Source organism: Pleurodeles waltl, chromosome 1_1 (assembly GCF_031143425.1).
Source record: "Pleurodeles waltl isolate 20211129_DDA chromosome 1_1, aPleWal1.hap1.20221129, whole genome shotgun sequence".
NCBI lineage: Eukaryota > Metazoa > Chordata > Amphibia > Caudata > Salamandridae > Pleurodeles > Pleurodeles waltl.
Genome location: NC_090436.1, coordinates 9,854,090 through 9,867,759, shown reverse-complemented (window position 1 = coordinate 9,867,759; position 13,670 = coordinate 9,854,090). Strand labels below are relative to the sequence as shown.

At 46.5% G+C, this 13,670-nt stretch overlaps 1 protein-coding gene across 1 annotated transcript in view; it reads right to left on the bottom strand.

The window, feature by feature from the left end:
* The window catches only part of TTC31 (tetratricopeptide repeat domain 31), a 165,111-nt gene that overhangs the window by 103,905 nt on the left and 47,536 nt on the right, over nucleotides 1–13,670 (bottom strand). The window lies entirely within an intron of this gene.

Genomic DNA, 13,670 nt, shown 5'->3' with positions numbered 1-13,670 from the left:
CTGATTGGGGGAAGAGTGCTGATCTTCCCTGTCCCACTCTGTATGAAGATCCGCTTTTGTGTGTGGTCTACGTCAGTGGTCTGTAACTCCTCTTTGAATCTGTGTTTGCGCATTTGAGAGGACAGTGATTGTTCCTCTGAATATGAGCTGGTAGTTGGTTCGGTTGCTGGTCGTTTTGGCACCGAAACTGTGTCTTTGTTTGTTTTCGGCTCCGAGGCGAATTTTCTCTTTTTCGGAGTCGAGCCTTCTCGGCGTCGATCATCCTCGGTGCCGCTATCTCTGCGTCGAGCAGCTTCAGTTCCGCTGTCTCGGCGTCTATCTTTTTCGGCAACACTTTCTCGGTCCCGAGATTGTTGCGTGCCTGTGTCTCGCCCTGAGTCGGACGATCTCGGCACCAGTTCGGCCTTTTTCGGTGCCGATGGACGGTCACCTACTTTATGGGTTAAACCATGGCCTGTTGGCAGTGGCGTCCCCTGGGCCTTGTCTGTTTTCTTGTGTGGTGCTTGTTTCGACGTCTTACTCACGGTTTCCTCGACGTCGAATTCTTCCGAGTCCGATTCATGGATGGAGAAGGCTTCTTCTTCTTCTCCCTGTTCTTCGAACCCTCGGTGTCCTGTCGGCGTGGACTCCATTTGTAACCTTCTGGCTCGCCGGTCACGGAGCGTTTTTCGGGACCGAAACGCACGACAGGCCTCACACGTTTCTTCTTTGTGCTCGGGCGACAGGCACAAGTTACAGACCAAATGTTGGTCTGTATATGGATATTTATTGTGGCATTTAGGACAGAATCGGAACGGGGTCCGTTCCATCAGTGTTGATGTTACACGCGGTCGGGCCGACCAGGCCCCGACGGGGGATCGAAATTACCCCGAAGGGCTACCGGAGCTCTTCACGATTCGGTGTTGATTCTATCTAACCCGATCCCGAGCGAAAACAATACCGACGTAGTTTTCCGAAGTTTTGACTATCTTTCCGTCCCGAAACCCGGAGCGAAAAGGAACACGTCCGAACCCGATGGCGGAAAAAAAACAATCTAATATGGAGTCCACGCCCATGCGCAATGGAAGCAAAAGAGGAGGAGTCCCTCGGTCTCGTGACTCGAAAGACTTCTTCGAAGAAAAACAACTTGTAACACTCCGACCCAACACCAGACGGCGGACTATGCACAACATGTGTATCTGCAGCAACAGATGCCATCGAACGTGGTCTTTCCTAAGGAAAGTACCAAGGGACATAGTGGTAAGGCAATTGCAAGTGCTTGTCCCACCGCTGCACCACCAATGTAGGAACCTGGCCTGGTGTGTGGTGGGTACCCAAGGTACTTACACCTTATACCAAGTCCAGGTATCCCTTATTAGTGAAATGTAGGCAGTGCCTAGAAGCCAGGCTCTCTAGAGGTAGCTGTGAATGAGCAGCCCTGGCTTGTCTAAGAGACATGCAAAGCTCAGGCAATACCACTGTGGTCACACAGCACTTACACACATAAAGGAAAACACTCAGTTGTACAAAAATAAAAGTACTTTATATTTGGAACAAATCACCACAAAATACTAGACAGGTAACCCACCCTTAGGAGGTAAGTAATACACTAAATATGTACACTAGTAATCAGAAACAGGCATATGAAAGGTTAGAAAACAGTGCAAACAGTAATAACCAGTAGTGACACTAGGAGGAGCACAAACTATATACTAAAAAAATGAAATGCGAACAAGGTACCCCCCACCTAGGTAAGTAAACTGTGTAGAGGGGATCTGGGAGCACACGAAAACCACAGAGGTAAGTAACAGTACCCCCAGCGACCAGGAATGCAGGAGTAAAACACTGGATTTTCCCCAAACCACCCAAAAGGAGAAAAAGAAGACACCCAGGCGAGGCTGCAAGAAAACTAGCAGTGGATTCCTGAAGAAAGAAGACCTGCGGGGAGAGGGGACCAAGCCCAAGAGTCACAGTGGAGTCCAGGAGGAGTAGGAGCTACTACCCACCCAGCTGTGGATGCAGGAGTTGGTTGACAGTGATGAAGAACAGGTCAGCATTGCAGCCCTGGAGCCAGAGAAGAGTTCCTGATGGATGCAGATGAAGTCTCACTCTGGAAGGAAGATTGCAGACAGGTGTTGTGCAGGAATTCCACCAACAAGCCTTGGCAATGGCAAACTTGCGGGTAGTGGAAAAGAGGTGCTGCTGGGGACCAGCAAGGCCCAGGAGGACTCACCCCAGGAGGGGGAGTCACAGGATACCCTCAGCATCACAGAGTCCACAGGAGCAGAGGCAGCACCCACAAGAGTCACACAGGACCCCGCACAGGAGTTGCAGAAGGAGCCATTGCAGCACTACAAAAGAGGATACCACGCTGCAGGACAACCACACAGGGGGCTGTGCTTTGCAGGATGGAGTGCTGGGGGCTGGAGCTACACGTCGCCTGAAGATACCTTGGAGGAGATGCAAACAAGCCTTGGCAGCTGCAAGAGACATGGTGTATGGGGGGGTATTGCCCTGTGTGGAAAGGCAAAGGCTTACCTCCACCAAACTTGGAAAGCCGGCATAGAGGACCAAGAGGACTATTCCAGATCGGGACCCGTGATGCAGTATCGAAAGGGAGCTTGGTCACCTAACCAGGTAAGCAACTATCAGGAGTGGACTGACCACTCAGATGCTCACAGAGTTCCCTGCCAATCTTGGAAACAAGATGGCAGAACCCAGGGACACTCTGGAGGAGTTCTGGGCACCACCCCTGGGGCAGTGATGGACCGGGGAGTGGTTACTCCTCTTTCCATTGTTCAGTTTCGCACCAGAGCAGGGACTGGGGGGCCCTGAACTGGAGAGGACTGGTTTATGCAAGGAGGGCACCAAATGTGCCCTTCAAAGCAAACCAGTGGCTTGGAAAGGCTGCCCCTCCCAAGCCAGTCACACCTATTTCCAAAGGGAGAGGGTGTTACCTCCGTTTGTTCTGCCTTCCTGGGCTTGATCAGATCAAGCAGCCGGAGGGCAGAAACCTGTCTGAGGGGTGGCAGCAGCTGGGCTGCCCAGTAAGACCCTGTAAAACTGATAGTAGCAATGGTGGGGGTCCTTTAAAGGAGCCCACAGTGTGCATGCAATCATACTTCCAATACTTGCTATACTAGGGCTTTACATGGGGGGACCAGTATACCAAATATAGGAAGAAAAAGGTACAATTTAGAAGAGAGCAAAACTACTGGGGTGCTAGTTAGCAGGAGCCCAGCAGACACAGTCAAACATACTGATAAAGGCAGCAAATGGGGGTAACCATACCAAAAAAGAGGGTACTTTCCTACACCCTTGAACAGCTTATCCGGTGCTCCCCTAAAACAATAAACCAGGCTGACAGCAGACCACCAAGCACGGGAGGCACTGAGCAGCAGGCAGAGAGCAGGTATCTTTGATTTGACTGACTGATTCACCTGCAGACCAAAACATGCGCTGGTGTGAAATTCATCCGCCATTTTGCACATGACTGATCAGAGTAAATCATATATGTTGTAAATAATACAAGTCATCATGCGGCTGTTGGTATGAGTATTTTAGTTTGTGATAAAATTACATCAGAACACCTGCCTCAAAAGAAGATGTACCTAAATGTGGATTTAACATGGAAATTCAAGCCTATCTTTAGAGGGTCAAATGCCACCGATTGCAGCTTGCAGTCCTATGCATGCATAAGTGAATGTAGTTTGAAGTGCTATGCTTGCACAGGTGACTAGCTTGCAATGCTATGCTTGCAAAGGTGATTGCAACTTTCATTGCTATGCTTGCATAGGTGATTGTAGTTTGCATTGCTATGCTTCCTTTCATAGGTGATTGTAGCTTGCAATGCTAGTCTTTCTTGCACAGGTGAATTTGCCTGCAATGCTATTCTTGCATAGGTGAATGTTGTTTGCAGTGCTATGCTTGCTTGCATAGATGACTGTAGCTTGCAATGCTATGCTTGCATAGGTGATTGTAGCTTGATGTGCTATGCTTCACTGCATAGACGATTGTAGCTTGCAGTGCTATGCTTGCATAAGTGAATGTAGCTTGCTGTGCTATGCTTTCTTGCATAGGTGGATGTAGCTTGCAGTGCTATGCTTGCTTGCATAGGTGGATGTAGCTTGCAGTGCTATGCTTTCTTGCATAGGTGGATGTAGCTTGCAGTGCTATGCTTGCTTGCATAGGTGACTGTAGCTTGCAATGCTAAGCTTCCTCCCATAGATGACTGTAGCTTGCAGTGCTATGCTTTCTTGCACAGGTGAATTTGCTTGCAATGCTATTCTTGCATAAGTGAATGTAGCTTGCAATGCTATGCTCGCTTGCATAGATGACTGTAGCTTGCAATGCTATTCTTGCATAGGTGAATGTAGCTTGCAATGCTCTGCTTGCTTGCATAGGTGACTGTAGCTTGCAATGCTATGCTTTCTTGGACAGGTGAATTTACTTGCAATGCTATTCTTGCATAGGTGAATGTTGCTTGCAGTGCTATGCTTCCTTGCATAGGTGAATGTAGCTTGCAATGCTATGCTCGCTTGCATAGATGACTGTAGCTTGCAATGCTATTCTTGCATAGGTGACTGTAGCTTGCAATGCTATGCTTTCTTGCACAGGTGAATTTACTTGCAATGCTATTCTTGCATAGGTGAATGTTGCTTGCAGTGCTATGCTTCCTTGCACACGTGAATGTAGCTTGCAATGCTATGCTTGCATAGGTGACTGTAGCTTGCAATGCTATGCTTGCTTGCATAGGTGACTGGAGCCTGCAATGCTATGCTCGCTTGCATAGGTGAATGTAGCTTGCAATGCTATGCTGGCTTGCATAGGTGAATGTAGCTTGCAATGCTATGCTGGCTTGCATAGGTGAATGTAGCTTGCAATGCTCTGCTGGCTTGCATAGGTGAATGTAGCTTGCAATGCTATGCTTTCCTGCACAGGTGAATTAGCTTGCAATGCTATTCTTGCATAGGTGAAAGTTGTTTACAGTGCTATGTTTCCTTGCATAAGTGAATGTAGCTTGCAATGCTATGCTCGCTTGCATAGATGACTGTAGCTTGCAATGCTATGCTTCCTTGCATAGGTGCATGTAGCTTGCAAAGCTATGCTTGCACAGGTGAATGTACCTTGCAATGCTCTGCTTGCTTCCGTAGGTGAATGCAGCTTACAATGCTCTGCTTGCTTGCACAGGTGAATGTAGCTTGCAAAGCACTGCTTGCTTGCATAGGTGATTGTAGCTAACAATGCTCTGCTTGCTTCCATGGGCGAATGTAGCTTGGAATGCTATGCTTGCATAGGTGAATGTAGCTTGCAATGCTGTGCATGCTTGCACAGGGAGTCATTGGATCTGCCGTACACACACTTTTCGTTGCTGCAAGAGACGCAGTGCACGCAGGTACTGTCCTGCATGGGAAAGCAAGGGCTTACCTCCACCAAAGTTGGAAAGCTGGAAGAGAGCACCAAGAGGACCACTCCGGACCACCACCCGAGATGCAGGATCCATGCAACTCAGGATCAGGAGATGCACGCAGCCAGTCATCATTGCTGTTGGTGCCTGCAGATGCAGGGGAGTGACTCCTTCACTCCAAGGGAGATTCCTTCCTCCTCATGCAAACTGAAGACTTGCTGCCCTCAGAGGATGCACAGATGGGGAAATGTTGCAGAAGCTGGAAGGAGCCGTGGAAACAATGTTGCAAGCAGAGTCTTTGTCGTGGATGCAGATTGTCGGTTCCTGGAGGGTCCAGTTGCAGTTCCAGTGGCCAGAAGTCGAAAAAAGGTTGCAAACCTAAATAGACTGGAAGGGGGAGTGATCACCTAGCCAGGTGACCACCTATCGGGAGAGAGCTCAGACGTCACCTGCCTGACCTGGCCACTCAGATGATCCCAGAGGTCACTGCCCACCTTGTATTCAAGACGGGAGAATCAAGGGACCTTCTGGAGGAGCTCTGTGCACCACCCCCTGGGGTGGTGATGGACAGGGGAGTGGTCATTCCCATTTCCATTGTCCAGTTTCATGCCAGAGTAGGGACTGGAGGTCCCTGAACTGGTGCAGATTGGTTTATGCATGGAGGGCACCAAATGTGTCCTTCAAAGCATACCCGTGGCTTGGGGTGGCTACCCCTCCCAAGCCATGTAACACCTATTCCCAAAGGGAGCGGGTGTTACCTCCTCCTCTCCCAAAGGAAATCCTTTGTTCTGCCTTCCTGTGCTTGAGCTGATCATGCAGCAGGAAGGCAGAAACCTGTCTGATGGGTGGCAGCAGCATGTGCTGCCCAGAAAACCCCAGAAAACTGGTGGGAGGAATGCTGGGAGTCCTCTAAGGAGCCCTGGGAGTGCATGGAATCATACTACCAATACTGCAACAGTATTGGGGTACGATTGTGACATGCTTGATACCAAACATGCCTAGGTTCGGAGTTACCATTATGTAGCTGACATAGGTAGTGAGCTATGTCCAGTACATGCGTAAAATGGTGTCCCTGCAGTCACAAAGTCCTTGAAAATGGAGCTAGAGTTTGTGGGGGTACATCTGCTAGTGCAGGGGTGCCCTCACACACAGGTACTTGCACCCTGCACTCTGGGCTAGGTGTGCCTACCATAGGGGTTACTTACAGTGACATGTAGTGAAAAGGGTGCATGAACCCTTTCACGCAGGCTGCAATGGCAGGTCTGCAGAGAGGTTTGGCAAGGGCTCCCATCGGTGGCATAATACATGCTGCAGCCCATGGGAGACCCCTGGTGCCCCAATGCCCTGGGTACCATATACTAGGGTCTTACATGTGGGCACCAGTATGCCAATTCTGGAGTGTAAAAGCCATGAACAACTGAATTTAGGAAAAGAGAGGACAGTCACTGGGGTCCTGGTTAGCAGGATCCCAGTGAATACAGTAAAAAAAAACTCACTGACATCAGGCAAAAAGTGGGGGTAACCATGCCAAAAAAGAGGATACTTTCCTACAACGCTCACACAATTTTACTTACTTCCAATTTCAAACTTACGCAGCCCTTAATGACCAATTGCATACTGGACTTCAGAAACTCCATTAAAGCGTTCTTCAGCACCATTACCAGTAGGATGGTACAATGAGGTGCATCTCCGTACAAAACTGTTTCTAGATAAGCAATTCTGCAATGCTTTGGAAACAAATTGTGGACCATTATGGCTCAGCAAAGGCTTCATGCTGGAATGTCATCCAGGAGACTCAATACAGCATTCAAATCCACCTTCTCCAATATACACACTTCTGGCCACTTAAAAAAACAACAATACATATCAATCAATCAGGATTTATAAAGCGTGGTTAATCACCTGATAAGGTATCAAGGCGCTTGCAGGTCCCGGAAACTTAATCGAACAGCCATGTCTTGAGGGTCATTCAGAATTCTGGAAGTGAGGTGATGGTCCGGAAGTGCGTGGGGGCTATTGGGTTTTTGCTCCAATGTGAGAGGAACAGCACCCTCTATTCCAGCTTTGGTAGATGCCGGGAACATGGGCAAGTGAAAGGGAGGCAGAGAGTAGTCTGCTTGACGGTTGGTGGCTATATACAATGGCAACTGGGCAATACCCTGTTGATTTTGCACTGACACCAAAATGTCAATAGCTGAATCTTTCCAAGGCCATTAGGCCAGTCTAATGGGGACAAGGACGTCTGAAAGTAACTTGGCTTCTTATCTACATTGATACACTCAACACATTTCTGCACAAACCTCTGCACCTCACTATCAATACCAGGCCACCAATAGTGAGACTCAGTCCTCCTTTTGCAATTGATGATGCCCAAATGTCCAGATGTTTCATTTCCGTAATACTACCACTAAGAAGTTGAGGTGGAATCACTTTGATACCTCTTAAAAAGATCTTCCCACGACAATCTATCTTTAACTTCCCAGAAAGGTTTAAAAGGTTCACTTTCATTTCCTTTATCAGCCATCCTTTCATCACATGCAACTTGAGTTTACACAGAGTGGTATCCATCTCATACCTTTCCAAACACTGTTCTTTGCAAATGACATCTGAAACGTTTTCATTCACAAGTAGAACACACACAGCCAGTCATTGATTATACTCTAAACAATCAGACTGTGAAGATGATCGACTCAAACAATCAGCAACTTTATTCTTAGCATCAGGCACATACTGTAGCTTGTAATTGTAGTCTAAGGACCCCAAGGAGAATCTGATGATGTGAGCAGTAGCTTTCTCCGCACTGGCTGTGGTAAGTATGTTGGATGGGGGTTTGTGATCAGTATGGATTAAAAACTCTGAACCGCAAACATACTGCTGGAATTTGCAAATTCCCCACACACGCCATCATCTTTCTCCATTGTAGAGAATTTCTCTTCAGCTGGAGAAGGGGAATGTGATGCCCACAAGACCAATTTATGAAAAAAAAACTTGTAAACCTCTTGTACTGCCATCAGTGGTTATGATAGTTTTGGCTCAGGGTCAAACCCATGTAAGGGAGAGGAAGACTACATGTTTTAATACATTCAATATACTTTTGATCAACACTGCCCCAGGAAAGTCTTGTGTTATCATATTAACGATGGGAAAACAGAGGCAATGGCATAGAATCAGAAGAAGGATCACTGGCAGACGAAAAATATAATGAGCTATTTAGGCTTAACAATCGTGCAGGACATTGAACCGATTCCAGCAGTTAACTTAAAGAAAGCCTTGGAGGAGTGCACCAAGTTAATGCGAGAGTGGGCACATCTCCCTCTCACAATCATACGAAGAGTTAGTCTAATTAAAATGGTGATCTTGCCTAAGCTGAACTTTCTATACAATTCCATCGCCCTGCAAATGAATAAAAGACATCTGGATAAACTTCAACAAGCCATAAATTCTTTCACAAGGGCTCAGAAAGGTCCCGGGATCTCATGGAAAAGACTACGCAGAAGGAGAGAAAAGAAAGGCCTTGCTCTCCCCGACCTGCAATATTATTGGCATTCCAAATGGAAAATGCTAGAACGCTCACCTCCCCAGATTCTTCAGCGATTGGAGATTTGTTTAAGATTATGGTAGGCACTGTGAAAGCGGCAACAAAACACTTTTTATATAAATTCGGTGACCCAAAATACTTTAAAAAGGTGAAACTGAAAATACTACTGGATACGGAAAGAGTGTGGTACAAGCTTAGGCAAGTAGCGAAGACTGACTACTACAGCCAGTGGGCGCCTGTATGGGGCTCCGCGGGTACCCCAAAGTGCTTGGGGGGAGGGGGGGAATGTACTGGCGGTGCCACTTAGGAGGGCAGGCATAGAGTAATGAGGGGACCCTTTAGGGATGGATCCCTTCTGTCCTGGGGAGATCTAACGGAGCTAACAGGAGGGACCCTCTCTAGACTGAAGTACAATCAGCTGAAAGGCTGGGCACAGGGGATCAGTGCAAGTCTGGGATCAGCGTGCCAGTTTGAGGATAAGTTAATCAATCAATCATAGCATTTGTACAGCGCACTACTCACCCGTGAGGGTCTCAAGGTGCTGGGGGGGGGGGGGGGGGGGAGGAAGGGGGGGGCTGCTCGAACAGCCAGGTCTTGAGGCGTCTCCTGAAGGTCAGCATGTCCTGTGTTTGTCGCAGGTGGATAGGAAGAGTGTTCCGCGTCTTGGCGGCGAGGTGGGAGAACGATCTGCCACCGGCGGTCGTTCTGTGGATGCGTGGAATGGTGGCGAGGGCAAGATCAGCGGGGTGAAGCTGTCAGGTCGGGGTGTAGAAGGAGAGCCGCCTGTTGAGGTATTCTGGTCCGGTATTGTGCAGTGCTTTGTGAGCGTGGATGAGGAGCTTGAACGTGATTCTCTTGTTGACGGGAGCCAGTGCAGGTCTCTCAAGCGGGCTGTGATGTGGCTGCAGCGGGGATGTCAAGGATGAGGTGTGCGGAGGCGTGGAGTCTTTTTGGAGCTTGGCTGTGGTTCTTGCGTTGAGGGCGTTGCCGTAGTCCAGTCTGCTGCTTACGAGGGCTTGGGTGACCGCCCTTCTGGTTCCGGTGGGGATCTATTTATAGATCTTTCGAATTATGCGGAGGGTGTTGAAGCAGGAGACCCCCGCGTTCTAACAAGATATCAATCTGGTATTGGGAAATTTCAGACATATCCAACATCGACTTCAAGTTACCAGGTGTTCTCTAGGGAGAAGGCATGCCTCTTGAGCAGTTAGAAGACAGATGGCAAGTATCTATGTACACCTTGTACAGGGTAGTAAAGCCTGCCCCACTGAGGAGAAATCATCGCTTTACCTTACACAGAGCCTGTGTCTTATAAACTTTCAAAGATGATGAAGGGGGAAGTGTCAAATGTGCAAAATGCGGTCTGCAGAGAGCATCAGACACACATGTTCATGGAGTGCCCAACAGTACACTGCTTCTGGGAAGAGGTGTGTAAAACCATCTTGAGTATTCTGAAACAGGAAATCTCAGTAAGTCTTTCCTTAATAATCTTTGGCCTACTCGAGGAGGATGATGTAAGGAGCAGGGATGCGAGGAATGTGCTCTCCTACTTGATACTTCTGGCTAGAAGGGAAATGTGCCATCAATGGATGTCAGAGTCGCTCCCCATGCACACTGACTTTTCAAAACATCTAGAAGGGACATAGTGGTGGGAATCTATATAAAAAAATTAAAAAAAGGAAAAACTATGGTCACTGTTGGTTGAATGAAGGGGATATCAAGGACAAGGGCATTAAATAGGCCAAGATATTGCATTGTAGTCCAATGATTATACACCGTTCTTCTCTCCTCCTTTGGTGATGGGGTAAAGAAAAAAAAAAAATACACCGCTGCACTAAAATTTACTAGAATTCTTAAGTAACTGTTTTATCTCAAATCTTTTCATGGCAAAATCTAACAAAGTTTGAATAAAATTCTGCAAACCCGAGGAAAGATGTGACTTCATCTTTGGAAAGTGGAGAAGATGCTTTTTTTTTTTTCACCTTTCACCATCTGTTTTTGAAAAAATAATCCTTCTCTGTAATTTTAACTGCAAGTGTCAGGAATAGTCTATAGGTGAGAAAAATGGCCCGATGGGTAACATGTATGACCATTTATAACTTACAAGCTCTTAAGATCAAGCCACGGATGAGTCTGCGTGCAGGAGCTTGTGCTTCTTCTAATTTCAGTTTCATACCCGACAAGTTTTCAATATGCCTTTGTATTACATTTCATGTTGTCAATTCCATGCATGAGCAGGTCTCCATGGCTTGCTGTTAGGTTGTAGTAAAGCTAAACTGTTCGGCACAGTGCGAGTAATGCTGTAAAATCCAGGTGGATTTTTGTCACCAGTCGGTAAACATCAGGCCTCATGCGCCCAAGCAGACAGGAGGCTGCACACACTTGCTAGGTGCAATAAAAGATAGACAGGACCTATATGCTGGATGTTGGTAGACCGAGTGTTATCCGTGTCTAACGAACATAGACGCCCCAATTGGGCCCCGCATGTAGTTAGGTGTCCAAGAAGAAGAAAGGACCTAAAACTAAGCTTGTAGTGTATTCTGACCTATCCTTTTGAACCACACTCTCTACCTCAGGTGATGTCAGCTGCTTGGATATCCCGTCCGTCACTTTCGGAGTTTGCATTCTTCTCCTGTTGTGACTTCAAAGGATGCGCTGCAAACGATTCAATAAAAAGTTTAATTTGGACGTGCGTGTCGCTGCCCTCATTTCCTTGTTAATAATGACAGAGCTACACTCTGAATGGTATGTCAAATGCCTGCTTCTGTTTTCAAAGATACCCAATCACAAACACCTAATTTGGTATTCACATGGTCGGGAGGCTGACACTACAGTGCTCACAGGTCCATGCCCGGCCCACTTAGCGAGCACTGTAGCTGCCGTTTGTGCAAGGTGCCATCTTCTAGACGGAATCTAGCCACTAAGCCTTTACCATGATCCAACTGTAGTGGGCAACCCATCTGAAGTGCTGCAGCATCCAGATTCAACCTCACATGGGTGGTCAATGGATCTTGTATAAATCATCCTTAAGGGCTGTCTGGGCTTTTTAGAGTGGTTCACAGTGTAATCAGATTTGCATATTGTCGGTCTTGAAAAAGCAGTCCTTAAATCCATGGGTCAGTGTAAAGTCTAGCGACCATCTGATAACCACTTTAGTCACGGTTATATATAATATTTCTTTTTACAGCTTACATCCTCAGTTTGCTATGTCAGAAAGTGTTCTCCCAATATACATCTTAAAACTTTCATACACACAATCTCTCCTTCTTTGAAACCCTATTCTTACAGCCCAGCAATACCCAACCTCTGCCAGCCTATTAATCTCACCAACCATTTGCCTGAAACCACATACCCTCAATGAAGATCACACCTAACTGGTATTACTTTTAATCATGCAGAAAGAAACTATAGAAAAATGAACAGGTTTTCTCTCCTAGAGAGCACGACTAATCTCAATCATAAACAATACCACTGGATTAACCACTAACTTTGGATACTCGAGTAGTGTGCTACTCGCTGTAAACTGCTTCAACATCTTATCATCGGTACAAACTGCGCTATATAAATGCAATTACAATACCTCAACTAAGTGATTAAATTAAGTTTATATTTACATTTCCTGAGCTCAGCAGTTGGCCCATTGTCACTTAACAGTCAGTATAATCCTCATCCCCAGTCATGCTCCTCACTGTGTCTACCCATTATAAGAATGTAATCTTCTACATGATATCACCTACATGATATTTAAATGGTTAGTACATCCAGCACTGAAACACACTAGCTGCCGACGCCAAATCAAATGACATGAGCTTGTACTGAAAACACCTGAAAGGTGTGATAAAGGTGGACAAAGGCTTACTTTGCAATGAAGGAACGGTTGATGTAATGCTGAAGTTTAAACAAGTGATATAAATCACTTAACACCCAGGATCTTGTTGAATTTTGGAAGTAGAAACTTGTTGATTAAAATATTTTGGTTAAGATCACGTACATCTACTCAAAGCCTGACCCTGCTATTAGCATAGAGTGCAAACACTAAAGGGGCTAACCATTCAGCTGCCTAAATGTCTTCTATAATACCTTCTCTAGCCAGTCTTTCGAATATACCCTTAACTTCATCCCTAATACGAAACATAATATTGCTTACTTTGTGGTTAATAGGGTTGTGATTCCCTTTCAACACAATCTTATGCCGAAACCCCAGTAATTCTCTAAACATTTTGGCAAACACCTTAGGGCACTCATTGCACATTTAATGTGGAAAAAATAATCCTGTGTACAAACAAAAGTTGTTCAGGACTATTGGGATTAGGGGAAATAAATGTATTTGTCTGATATAACCATATCCGCAGAGCAGAGTCTGGGAGTTGGCGAATTAGTAGCTGACCCTACTATAACTCTCTTCCAAAAAACATCCAATATGTTTGTGTTCTTTGCTGGGGAGGCCCCTCTCACACCATACATTCTGGTGGAACATACCCCTAGACATAAAATGAGCCCTGAGGGGTCGCTTTATATGTGCTCTCCACTTGGGATAACAGAGCAGGTTTGCACTGGAGTCGCCACCTGTTTGTTCTGCTTGAGACAGTTTCAGTGAGAAAGTCCTCTCTTTCTACTGTAAGCCATGTTGGGCAGCAGTCACCGCATCAGGCATGAAGGGCTTGACGGGGTACTGTTCCAAAGGCTCATCACTGCCCAAGTACAAAATATAATTGTCCTATACATCTTCCTTGTGTGGGGTGAGCT